This window comes from Theropithecus gelada, chromosome 6 (genome assembly GCF_003255815.1).
Source record: "Theropithecus gelada isolate Dixy chromosome 6, Tgel_1.0, whole genome shotgun sequence".
NCBI lineage: Eukaryota > Metazoa > Chordata > Mammalia > Primates > Cercopithecidae > Theropithecus > Theropithecus gelada.
In genome coordinates, this window is record NC_037673.1 from 136,167,737 (window position 1) to 136,180,894 (window position 13,158).

General features: G+C 55.1%; 1 protein-coding gene across 1 annotated transcript in view; it reads left to right on the forward strand.

Moving 5' to 3' along the window:
* The first annotated feature begins 362 nt into the window (after positions 1-362).
* Positions 363-13,158, forward strand: part of PSD2 (pleckstrin and Sec7 domain containing 2) — a 48,946-nt gene continuing 36,150 nt past the window's right edge. Inside the window, exon 1 of the mRNA XM_025388796.1 lies at positions 363-517. The gene's annotated coding sequence lies outside the window, so the exon portion shown is untranslated. The remainder of the gene's footprint in view (positions 518-13,158) is intronic.

Genomic DNA, 13,158 nt, shown 5'->3' on the forward strand with positions numbered 1-13,158 from the left:
AGGGTCCTGCCTGGGGGGCGGAGGTGGTTGGATCTGGCAGGGGGTTCGAGGACGGCAGGGGCCCGGCGGAGCTAGGAGGGGGCGGAACCTCGGGCGCTCCCCTCCCCCCCTTTCTTAAAGGGCCCGCGCGGGCCAGGGCGGGACAGGGTGGGCCGCGCCCTCCCCGGCACCCTCGGGGTCCCGGGGCGAGCACCGCACGGCGGGCGGACAGGGCTGGGGGCCGTGCTCCAATCCCGGCTCCGCGCCCGCCGCTCGCGCGCCCGCAGTGCCCCCGCCCTTCCCCGCCCTTCCCGCTCCTCCCGCTCCTCCCTCCTCCTCCTCCAGCTCACGGCTCCGCTCCCTCCCTCCTGCCGTCCGTCCCCCTCGCTCAGCCTCTCCACACCGCGGCTCCGGCACCTGAAGGGACGCGGGCGGGCGCAGGCAGCTCCGACTGGCGGCGGCGGGGCGGGACGGGCAGCCCGGCGGCCTCCGATGGCCCCGCCGTGAGAGGCCGGACCCGCGGCGGGGACCAGCAGCGGTGAGTGGGGCCGCGGGGCTCCGGGACCCAATCCTACCCGCTGGCGGCCAGGCTGGGGCGGGAGCGGCCGGGGCGGGGGCCGCGTGCGGGGTAGGGGGCGCCGCCCTCGCCCTCGGTGCCCGCCCGGGTCCGCTAACAAAGCTACATTTCCAGATCAATTCCGCGGCGTCTGGAGCATCAGAAGGATACGGTTGTCATGGAAATGGGGCCGAGAGAGGAAGCCCGGGCTGGCCGGGTCTGGGCCGGGGAGACGGGGCGCCGCGGGAAAGCCCGAACCCAGCCTGAGGGAGGGTGGCGGTTGCCGGCCCGATTGTCTCTCGGCTCCGCGGCCCACTACCCTCTCCCCGCTTTTGTATAATCTCGGGGTACGCGTGTGCGTGGGGGGTGCCAGTGGCAGCTTGGTGGCCGGGGATGGGGCGTTGGGTACCGGGGCCTGCCAGCAGCCACCTTCACGAGGCTGCAGCTTTGAGGATTTATTTCTGTTTCCAGTTTCCCAACTTTGACAGCCCGGCTTGGCGGCCAGGCCTCCTCGGTTCTGCAGCTAGAGCGGGGGCTCGCACGGGGGCGTGGCAGGCAGGGCTGAGGAGGCACATAATGGCCGAGGCGGCAGCGGGAGGGAGGAGTCCCAGGAGTGGGCTGCTGGGGCTAGGTGCAGAGGGAGTCCAGATTGGGGACCACCCTGCCCAGCGGGCCCCTGAATACGGAGAAGGTATTCAGATATTCCTAGAGGATGCAGGGACTCCCTGGAATGATCACTGGGGGCATTGTTTTTGCATAGCCCACCCCTTTGTCTTGGGGCCATCTTGGGGGGGCCAGGAAGAGAACAGGGAGCAGAAGCAGCAGCCACAATGGAAGAGGGCCTAAGACTCCTGGCAGCCTGGGGATAGGCCGGGCTGAGCTTGATGGGGATCAGGGAGAGGGCTCAGGGTTTGGCCAGGGCAGGTGGGCAGCCTGGGTTTGGACTTTCCTGGGTTCCCCAGTTCCTTTTTCTAGATCCTACAAACAAGAGCTGCTTCATGGTGGTTGGAGGGGGGGGGGACACTGGGCTGGGACTGCCTCCAAACCCAACCTGTGGCCCAGGGCAGATGCAGTCATTCTGTCATTCTTCCACCCTCTCCCCAGGAGGTTAGGAACCTGTCTTCCAGGGAAGCTACAAGTTCTGGGGCCTGCGATCTCCGAATCAGTAAAGTGTACCTGCTGTCCTCCCAGCAACCCCTTTTCCCAATATATGCTGGGAAGCAGTGGCTTTTGATTGGGGCTACTGCAAAGTTTGGTCCTGGTGGAAACATAGCAGGTCCCTAGAGTTTGGCCAGAGCCCCCAAAATATTCCCACCCAGTGGAGTGAGTAGGTGGGTGTGGCTCAGCTAAAGGAGGATGACTGGGTTGTCCTTGAAAGGCCTCCCTCACTGGTGCCTCTTGCGAGGTTGAAGTCTCAATGCTTGGGTGAATTGCACCCTGCAGCCCAGGGACGCCCTGAGAGGCCTCCCTCCTGCAGCTTGTCCTGGCCTGACAACTATGGGGTGCATGTTCCACGAGCAGACCTGACCAATAGTGCCTCCCAGGGTCTTCCCTAAAGGGAGAGAGCAAAGATAGCTGGAAAGAATGACTTCCTGCTGTAGACAGGACTGAGAGAGAGAGTAGCTGGGGGGCATTACCTCACCCAACTTCCATATATGGAGCATATGTGCTAAGTACCCTCATAACAGTCTTTAGAGGGAGGCACTACCCTTATTCCCATTTTGTGGTAGAACTGCTTGTTCCAAGTCACCTGGTTAGTAAGTGGCAGAGTGAGGATTTGCACTTTGCCAGAACTGTCTGATACTCAGACCTGTGTCCCCATCCTCTCCTCTTCTTCCCTGGAGATACAACTTAGAAGGGAGGTGGGAGGTGGGATAGAGTGCCTGTCCATCTGGGCAAGGGGATGATCTTGGGAAAAACAAGCACTAAGCTGGAGTTTCCTAGGGAGGTGGGATCAAGGCATTCCCATTCCGGACATTGGCTTGCAGGAGATCAACACTGCCTCTCGTGACAGACGATGCTCTAGACCTCCTTTGCCAGATGGTCTTTTCCAGGAAAATCTGTTTTGAGCGGCATCTTATGTCTGAGGCTCCGTATTTAGACTGGCTCTCTGAACAGGAGGATACACTTAGGCTGTCGCCCCTCGAGGGGTGTTTGGGGGAGTTGGGTGGGCTTGGGGCCAGACCTGGCTCCTTGCCACAGCTCAATGGAGGGGGAGGGGCCCATGTTCCTGCCCTAGTCTCCCTGGGGCCGGCTTGTTTTCCTTGTCCCTCTAAGCCGGTTTACCCACAGGTGAGTCTGCTTCCTCAGGGTCTGGCCCCCTTTTCAGCTGGTAAGCCACTACAGCGCTGTGCCTGCCTGGCCTGGGGTAACTCAAGCGTCCAGCCCAGGGCTGGCCCACAGCTCTTGTTGCTCAGGTTTATGGGCTGCCCTGGGGAAGCAACGTCCTCTCCTCTGACTCCTGCCCCAAAATCCCAACCCCTGAGCTCCTCTCTTCGGAATGTCTCCCTCCACTCCCTTCCTTCTCCCACCTTACTTTTTATCTTGTCAAAGCTGATAGTAGGGTGAATACCCACCTACATACCCTTCACCTAGAGACCTAGATTTGCCAATTGTTAACATTTTGCCACATTTGTTTCTCTCTCTCTCTCAACCTTTTGAAAGTAAGTTGTCAACATTATAACACTTCACTTCTAAATACTTCAGCATGAATTTCCTGAGACAGGGATATTTTTCTACAAAGAGAATATATTGTCATCATACTCAAGAAGTTTAGTAATCATCCAATTTAACCTAACATGTCGTCCATATTTAAATTTCTCTAGTTGTCTCAGTAAAGTCCTTTATAGCGGTTTTTTTTTTTTTTTTAAATTTGATCATGGAACATACATAGCATTTAGTTGTTACGGCTCTTTAGTGTTCCAATCTGGATGAATTCCTGGCTTTTTTGAAAAATTTTTTATGACATTGTCAATTTTGAAGGCTTGTGGTATATCTCACATTCTGGATTTGTCTTCTTGCTTGCTCGTGATTAGAGTCAAGTTAACCATTTTTGGGCAAGAATATCCCATAGATGATGTCATGTCCTTATCAGTGCATGATATCGGGAGGCACCTGTTATTAGCTTGTCCTGTAGTAGGTGGCAGTAAGTTAGGTCACTTGGCTCAGGGGTCCCTGTATTTAAATTCTGTTCCTCCCCCTTCCCTACCTCTAGAAGCTTCATCTACCTGGTAATCTACATACCAGGTCAGCAAATCTGACTGAACCCCTACATCAGACCAGATGCTGGAGAACAGAGAAGCAGACACAAACTTTCAGGGAGCTCGAAACCTCAGGGTTGGGGGTGGGGGAACCACAACTCAGACAGGTACTGTTGGTACGGGAGAGGGGAGGCCCAGAGAAAGTAGTGAGAGGCACAGCAAGGGGAGAGGGCATGGGGGGGCCAGACAGGAAGGCAGGCCCAGGCTACAGCTAGCCTGGAATGTGGGCTGAGGGGTTGGCCTTTTCCCCAAGGGCACTTCAAAACCAGTGAAGGGTTTTGAAGAGGGGATGATGAGGCAGTTTGGAGTGCTGGAAAGGCACTCTGAGGAGGATGGAGTGGGGCTGACTGGGCCAGCACATGGGAAAGAGACCAGCCAGGAGGCTGTGGCAGTGCCCAGCACAAGACACAGGGGACTGGATTGGGGCTGCTGCGTGTGGCACATAGAGGGAGTGGAGTTGTGTGGTTTGGTGGCCCTGCTGGGAGGGTGTTGCTGGTGGGGGATGTGAGAAGGGGATGGAGCTGGGAGAGATTTAGGAATCAGAATGGACAGGCCCTTGTGTCTGACTGGAGGTGGGGAGACTGGGAAGGATGAGCTCATGTAGTGGCTTGGGAAGGGAGATGGAGGTTTTGAGTATATGAGGTCTGAGGTACTTTCCAGGCCAGAGGAGTGGTGTGTGGAAAGCTCATTTGGTGGGCCCAACTGTGGCCCCCTTGCAGAAGCTCATTTTGAGATGTGGGCAGAAAGAAGAGCCACACATAGCCCACAGCAGGGAATGGATGGTGGGCTTCAGGCACCAGCAGGGGAGGGGCCTGAGCAGGGCTAGGCCAGCTCAGATGGCAGTTGCCCCTGTGGAAGCCAGGATAATCCTGTCACTAACTTGCAGACCTCAATTCCCTTACTTCATTTTGCCTCTTCACACTTGCTTGGCAAAACCCCAACCCTGGTTAAATCCAGTGCCTGGCTTACCCCAGTCCTGCACATGCAGCTGAATGGGGCTGAGGAAAACCACTGTCCTGACTGTTCTTACTTTCAGTGCAAGCCCATGAACTCTGAACTTCAGGTGGGTCCTTAGTGCAGTCCACCAGGCACAGCACAGGTTCTGAGGTTGTTGCCTCTCCCCCATGCTAGATGACTCTTTCACACTTGCTCTTTTTGTGTGTGTGTGTGTGTGTGTGTGTGTGTCTGTGTGTGTAGAGATGGGGTCTCACTATGTTGCCAGAGCTGGTCTTGAACTCCTGATCTCAAGTGATCCACCCTCCTCGGCTGCCCTCCTTGGCTTCCCAAAGTGCTGGGATTATGGGCATAAGCCACTGCACCCGGTCATCACTTGCTCTTCTACCCTCACCCGCCCGCCTCTCCCATCCTTCCTTTCAGCGGATAATCTTTGAGAAAATATAAGCAGTCAGAGCGTCCTGAGGCTCCCAGCGCCATACTCACTGTCTGCCAGTGTCTGCACTCACTGCTCTGCTTTCTTCTGGTTCTGTGGGTGAAGCGTTCCTGCTCCTGGTTAAGGCCACCCCTCCACTTGTGCAGAGATCCTGGTCCCTTGTGTCTGCTTGAGAACATTACTCCAGCAGGCCCCCTGCCTGCATCATTGGGTCCTCCTCTTTGCTAGAGCATCCCATCAGCAGATATCTTGCTGTTATTTATTTTATCTTAAAAATGGTTCTGGCTGGGCATGGTGGCTCACACCTGTAATCCCATCACTTTGGGAGGCTGAGGTAGGTGGATCACCTGAAGTCAGGAGTTCAAGACCAGCCTGGCCACATGATGAAATTCTGTCTCTACTAAAAATACAAAAATTAGCCGGGCATGGTTGTGGGCACCTGTAATCCCAGCTACTTAGGAGACTGAGGCAGGAGAATTGCTTGAACCCAGGGGGCAGAGGTTGCAGTGAGCTGAGATTGTGCCACTGCACTCCAGCCTGGACGACAGAGAAAGACTCCATCTCAGAAAAAAAAAAAAGGTCTCTTGTGTTCTCCAGCCAGCTACTGCTGCATCTCTCTCCTCCCCTTTGCAGAGAAACTTCCAGAAGGGTTGTCTAGACTCATTGTCTCCACATCCTCTCCTCCCCTCTCTCTTGACTCCACTCTTATTGGACTCCACTCCGCTGAACTCTCCTCTCAAGGTTATCAGTAACGTTCCTGTCGCTGCACCCAGTGGTCAATTCTCAGTCTCATTGGCAGCATTTGACACGTCCAGTCTTCCTCTTCCTTGAAATATCTTCCTTGGATTCCAGGACACCCATTCTTCTGTTTTCTTCCTACCTTGTGGATTGTTCCTTCTCAGCCTCCTTTGCTGGTTCCTCTTCTCCCCCTCCCACCTCTTGATATCAGGGTGCCCGAGCACTTGCCCTGCACAGGCTCTTTCCCCTATCTCCACTCCTCCGTACAGATCCCATCCAGTCTTGTGGCTTTAAGTACCATCTATGTGCTGCCAGCCTCCAAATTTAAATCCCAAGTCTCAACCTCTCCCCCGAGCTCCAGTAGCCTATACAGCATCTCAACTTTCCTGCCTGCCAGGCGCCCCCCCTCAACTTGCCCTTATCTTCCTCCCCAAACCTGCTCCACCCAGTTTCCCTTCTTGAGTGGTAACTCCATCCTTCTAGTTGTTCAGGGCACAAATATTGGCGTCACTCTTGGGTCCCCAGTCTCTCTACTGCCCCATGTACAGCCCATGGATGGGTGAAGCTTTAGAGTGCCTGACTTCCCTTCAGTGGGCCATGGGCAAGAGAGAGGAGGTGACAGTGAAATGGCCCAGCACAGCCCCTTTCACACCCGCTTACTTCGTATCATATGCTGTTGTATTTTCATTAAGGAGGGCACAACCTGCAGACCCTGAGCTGAAGTCCTAAAGAGGAGACAAGACTGGACAGGAAGAGGAGGGAGAGGAAGGGAGGACTCGGCTAGGGAGAGATGAAGAGAAGCTATATAACACAGAGATTGGGGAGGGGGTGGGGAGGAAGGTCACAGTGGGGGAGGCAGAGAAGGAGAGGAGTTGGGGGGCATGGACAGAGAATGTGAGGACCTAGAGGGTGTAGGATATGTGAAAACCGGGCAGAGAGAAAGGAGGAGGAAGCTTCTTGGTTTCTGTCTCTTGGCTGTTGAAGCAGACTGTGGGGAGCTGCTCAGAGGTGGAGCTCTCTCAGGTCTGCCTTTGCCCAGGTGTTGTATCCGAGGCCGGGCTGGTTGAGAGGATTTGCACTTGGTCAGTCCATTGTAGCTCTCAGGATTCAACTCTCAACCCACAGGCTCATGTTAGCCTGTGGGCTCCACGAGCCTGTGGATTGAAGCAGTGTGAGTCCAGTGCCCTCTGAAGTTGGAGGAAGGTGGCCCAGTGGTCATTCTGGCTGTGGATTCTCTTACCAAGACAGCTTAGTCCTTTGTGGTTCCTGATAACTAAGGGTTCACCTGTAGGGAAATCAGTTGGGCATAGAGTCACCAGCTGTAAACATGATTTGAAATTTGACAGCAGACATTGTGGATTTCATTAGTGTTAAGGGCTCTTCAACCAGCATGCAGATGTATGCAAATGCTAAGCAAATGAAGGTACCAGTTGGCTGGGGGGTTGGGGAGAGAAGCAAGCTGGGAGATGTCCAGGAATGACCTTTGTGGAGCGAGCCCCAAGGGCCCCTGAGAATCCCAGCAGAGCACACGCAGATTAAGATGCCGTTGTGCATGCAGCCCGGGGACTTCTGCTTGCCTGGCCATGAGAACATGAACCCAAGGCAAGGGCTGGTTCCCTGGTGGTCACACTGAGAGAAGGAAAGCAGGTGGGGGTTGGTCATCACTCCAAACTGGCATTACCTAAAAGGTGATGGGCATCTTTAAGGGGGGCATAGGTTCCTGGCCCTTGCCCTACATTTGTGTGTCCTGAGATGGAAAGATAGGAGTGAGCCTGGCCGTGGGTGAGGGTGTTAGGAGGGTAGGACAGTAGGGACCTCAGCTGCCTTGAGAAAGGGAGAGGGTGCCTTCTCTGGTCCCCCTCCTGGCCCCACGGGAGTCTTTCATTTGCCTCTACCCTCAGGCTGGGCTTCTGAAGCCCTTGCCTCAGAACTTGCTCTGACAGCTGCCAAGGACGAATATCCACTGGGTCCTGGCTGAATGGCCTGTGCTGTGTGCTGCTGTCCCGGGCATGGCCCCTCTGGGAGTAGTCAGCTTGGTTCCTTGCAGGCCCTAGAAGGTTTTGGGAGGCAGCAGCCCTCCCTTGAGCACTGAACACATGCCATCTCCTTTAGTCCTCACAGGTGCCTTGAGAGGACAAATGCTGTTGGCATCCCCCATTTATGGAGGAGGACACCGAGCTCAGAGAGGTGGGCAGTTTTCCTGAAGTCACACAGCTCGTGGGTAGCGGAGCTTGGATTTGGAGCCAGGTCTTTCTGAGCACACAGGTAGGGGCACTGACCCGCTCTCTCCTGGACTGTCCCAGTCTGAGGCCCTTGCAGCACAAGGTGGTCCAAGCTGGGAAGACCAAGTGGGTTAAGAGGGTTTGGGGTCATTTTGGGATGTGGAATCTGGGAAGTTTCTGAGGCTCCTGGGTGAGCATCCGTTCCAAATTATCCTGGGCATCTCCCTGGGCAGTTGGGATGTGGAGGAGGCCGGCCTGGGCTTAGGGTGGGGGCCTGGAGCTCTTGGAGGTGGGAAGATCCTTAACTCCAGGCCTCTTGGTTGGCAGAGGCTACAAGAGAGCATGGTGAGGGGGGCCCAGCTGAGGGCTCTTCCTGGCAGCACCCTACTGCCCATGTTGCCAGTGGCCTAGCAGGTCCTGTGGAGCCCTGGAGCAGTCTAGGCCTGGCCATCCTAGGCCCCACGGCGGAGTAGGGGCATAGCTGTTCAGGGTCTGTTATGAACACTCCCTACATGCCACCTGTTTGCACTGATCATCTCTTTTAAGTTTCTGTGCGTGTCATGTATGTTCATGTGTGTTTACATGTGTTTGTGTGTCCGAAGATGCTAGCTCATGTGCTAAAATCTGGGTGGTCTAGGGAATTTTGGGTAGGGATTTTGGGGAAGAGTAGTGAGCAATGGGGCTGTTCAGGGTGGGTTTCCAGGGGGCAGAGAATAGGTCCAAGAAAGATTTCTTTGCCAAATAGCCCTCATGGAACTCTCTCCAAGTATCCAATGTCAGATGGCAGGTCCTTGGAGATCGTCCAGTTTAGGGTATGGAATTAAGGATGGATAGGGGGCTTTGAGCCTTTCCAGATATACTCTAAATGTTGCACACATTTGTGAGATTTCTGGGGCAGGATCCTCCATCAAGTGTACAAAGAGGTCCAGGACTTGGAACTGGTTGGGGATCGATGGTGCTCGTGGGGACATGAGGCCAGAGAGGGTTTTTTTTGTGCCCAACTTCTCCTAGCCCACTGGAAGCAAAATGAGGGTCCTGGTGCTCCTAGATTTGCTTCCCTGGGTCAGCTGTGGTCTCAGCCTTGCCACCACACTGACATTCCAGAACAATTTTCTCTGATCCCAGTCCCTTCTGCATACTCAGGATGGTTTTGACCCTGGATGCCCGATGATGTAGATCTTACTGCCCTTAACCTTGCCCCTAGGCCTGCCAGTGCCTTGTCCACCTTTCCAGGCAAATCAGGGGGATTGCCTCATTAGCGGCTGCCCAGTTCCCCCTGTGTGTGTGTGTGTGTCTCTGTGTGTGCATGGGTGTGCACACGTGTGTGTGCATGTGTGTCTGCGTGTGTGCATGTGTGTGTGCGCGCACGTGAGTGTGTGCATGTATGTGCGTATGTGTGCATGTGTGTGCACGCACGTGTGTGCATGTGTGTGCACGTGCGTGTGTGTCTGGGCATGTGTGCATGTGCCAACCCCATGCCTGCATTGTATGTCTGCTTTCAGGTCCTGCACCCATGCACTTGCCACTGTGTCTTACAGAGCATGCTGGCCCCTGGAGCCCTCCCTGGTGGGCCCCCACCTCCAGCCCTTGGGTTTCCCACAGTCCCTGGCTTGGATCCCACCATAAAAAGGGTCTGTAAGATTATTTCTTTGACAGTCTAGCATTCCATCAGAATCTCAGCCTTGCTGCTTTCCAGCTTTGTGACTCTGAGCAGTTCCTCAACCTCTCTTAGCCTCTGCCACAAATAGGCATGATGATAATCCTTGTTATTCATCTAACAAATATTTTTAAAGTGCCTACTCTGTGCCAAGCATTGCATTGGACTCTGAGGAGACAGCCGTGAACATGACATAGTCCCCACCCTCACTGAACTTACATCCTAGTACAGAGATGGGCAGGGAATCAGTAAGCACAGTTCTACTGAGTGCTATGGTGCTCCACGGAGGAGTGTGATGGAGTGCCAGGGGTCAGAGAGGGCCTCTCTCAGGAGGCAGTGTTGGAGTTGAGCCCTGAGTGGCAGAAGAGGCTCTTGTAAAGATCTAGGGAAAGAGCATTCTAGCCAAGGGTATAGCTGGTGCAAAGGCCCTGAGGTGGGAATGAACTCAGGGAGCGGAAAGAAGGCCATTGTGGCTGATGTGGGAGAGCATGGGGGCATGGGATAGAGGGCAGCAGAACCAGCTCCTGCAGGACCTTTTCAGGCCATGCTGGGGAGACTGGATTCTAATCTAAGAGGGATGGTTAGAGGACTATGAGGAGGGAGGGAGGGAGGTGTGTGTTTTTGCAACTCCCTCCAGCTGCCACAGGGAGAGTGGGGAGGGGGACGGACTTGTTCAGGAGAGCTGAGACCCAGGAAGTGCACTCAGCCCTGGCAGTTGGCTGAGCCAGGGTTCCACTATCATTACAGGACCCACCTCAGCTGGTGCTAAAAAGAGGCTGCTGAGCCCAAGGTCATTCCAAGGGCTGAGGCTAGTGGGAGCCCCTGCCTGGAGAGGGACTTGGATCAGGCCAAGAGAGGCTGCAGGGGATCTTGGCCAATGTCAGCCTGTCATTTGCAGGCGTCTCCTTGGGATGTTTGCCCAGTGGCCCAGCTGCGCCCGCTCCCCTGCTCTCGCCAGCAGGACTGGAGGTGGGAAGGGCCACTGCTTTGGGCCAACTCTCTTGGTTGAGGGTTTGGGCCCTTGATCTCCTGGGAGGGTTTGGCGGGGGTCCTGGGAAACTGGGGGCTCATTCTGCGTCTTCAGCCCATTTAGCTGCAGAGGGAGGCTACTCCTGGGTTCTAGAGACAGCTACGCTGTGGGACCTCAGGCAGAGCCTTTCTGGGTTCTGTGCCTCAGCCTTCCTCGTTTGTCAAATATGGTGGTAGAAAGAGTGGAGCACAGCTGCCTTTCATCCTTAACCTTGTAGTGAGTTTGCCCTTCCTTGGACCTTAGCTCTCTCAGCGTTCATGACATTAAGTTTCCCACTGGCCCTGGGGGAGAACAGAGGTGATACTCCCACTCTGTAGATTGGCTCACAAAGGCAAGAGGGAGCAATGATGAATCCCAGGACACACAGCGGTTCAAAGTGAGCACATGGGGCATAGTCTTACACCTCTGCTCTAAAACCTCCCCTCTATGCTGCCCTCCCTTGGACTCAGCAAGAGAGGGGGTTCTGGCTCAGCTACTTCTGGGCTCAGCTGGTCTGCAGTCCAGGCAGGGACTCTGGGCCCCCCGCCCAGAGTAGAACTCAATGCTGCCCCTTGTCTGCCCACCTCCAGAAACAAAGGACATGGCCCAGTGCCTGGTGTTGGCAGGACCTCCATCCTGCTCCCTGCTAAAGGAGGACATAGCAGGGCAGGTAGGGCTGGAGCTAGCCTGAGGCAGCTGCTGGAAGTTGGGGGTGGGGTGGAGGGGGTCTCCCAAGAGGTCCTCAATCTGTCCACAATTCTAGCTTTGGTGCTAGTGTAGGCTAAGCATCAAGTGAAGCTGCTGATACTCTTAAACCTCAGGTTTCATGGAGGCTTAGGCAGAGCCCTGACTCAAGGTGGTGGGCTCCGCCTCTAGGTATGTGTGGGGGAGCTTGAGTCATCCTGGTGAAGTCGGGTTGAAACCCTGTGCCCCAGAGCCAATGCTCATCCAGGCCCCTGGGCTAGAAAGCAGGTCAGAGGACTGGAACTCAGGCAGCAGGCCAAAAGCCCCCACTTCTTTTTCCTTTCTAAATGTCCCGCCTCCCCCCACCCTCAGTTGAGTCTCAGTTGAGAAGGTGACTTCTTGTTTTTCCTCCTCTGAGTACACAACCGGAGGGAACAGATTGAAATAGCAACTACAGCAGCAGGGATTTAGGGCAGACCAGAAAGAATTCCTTACTCAGTGCTCAACCTCTAGAGGTCCCCGATGTCCTAGGATCAGGGCCCAGATATTTTAGAGCCTGGCTCTTCAGATGTTTAAAAGTCTGTGGGTTTTTGGTTTTTTTTTTTTTTTTTTTTTTAAAGTAAAAATCTCCCTTATGCAGTCATCAAAATTCTAGGAGGTGAGGGTCAGTGTAAATGGGCGGGAGTCCCAGGTCTGTCTGTTCTGCCCTCCTCTTTTCCACTCTATATTTGAAAACCCAGGTTAAATAATCTTAACTGGACTGTGGTGGCTGAGGTTCCCACAAGGGCCCAGAATTCCTGAGAAGTGGACTCATCTCCCTCCCCAGGCTCTTGTTCTTTAAGTGGGACTTTTCTTTTGGAGCCTACCTCAGTGTTCCCACACTTGCCTCGTTATAAGAATCACAGAGGACCATACCCCTCCCCTGTAGCTTCTGGTTCTGGAGGTCTGGGGTAGGGCCTGGTAATCTGCATTGTACCAAGTCCCTCAGGTGGTGTTTATGACCAGGCAAGTATAGGAAGTTTGAGCTCACTTATATCCCTGTTGTTGCCCCTGCAGCTCATTCTGCTGCAGCCCAGAAGGCCGGCCAGTCCCTCTCCTGCAGCCTCTCCTGAACCCCCAGCATCCCTCTCCAGAGCAGAGTGGTAGCCAAGGCCCAACAAGGGGAAGAAGGAAGTGGCCCAACCAGAACTGGGAGAAATGGCCCAGATTCCTGCTTCTCTCCAGGGCATTTGGAGGGGCTGATCTGTGTCCCCACTGGCAGAGGACACTTGGGGAGGGGTTTAGCCTAGCCTAAGTGGGCCCAGGGGCAGAGAGGGGAAGAGGAGAGAGCCAGAACACAGCCTGTTACACATTACATCTGCCCTCTCCATCTGGGATTAGGTTGGGCAGGAAGCCTCTGGGAAATGTGGGCTGGTCCCAACCCGTTTGAAACAGTGGAGGTGAAGATGACGGGTAAATGGGTCTCCTCATTTTACAGATGAGAAACAGACCCAGAGGGGAGTGGGGCTGGCCTGCGCAGGCCAGTGAGGAGGCCTGACTTGGACTCACACGAGGGCATGCAGGGAGTTGGGCAGAGCAGGGCCTGACTCTCCTTCTAGTGCTCTCCCCAGAGTGCCCCTTGGAGGCCTCCTCATGAGTCCCTCCTCGCAGGTGGGCGAGCTCT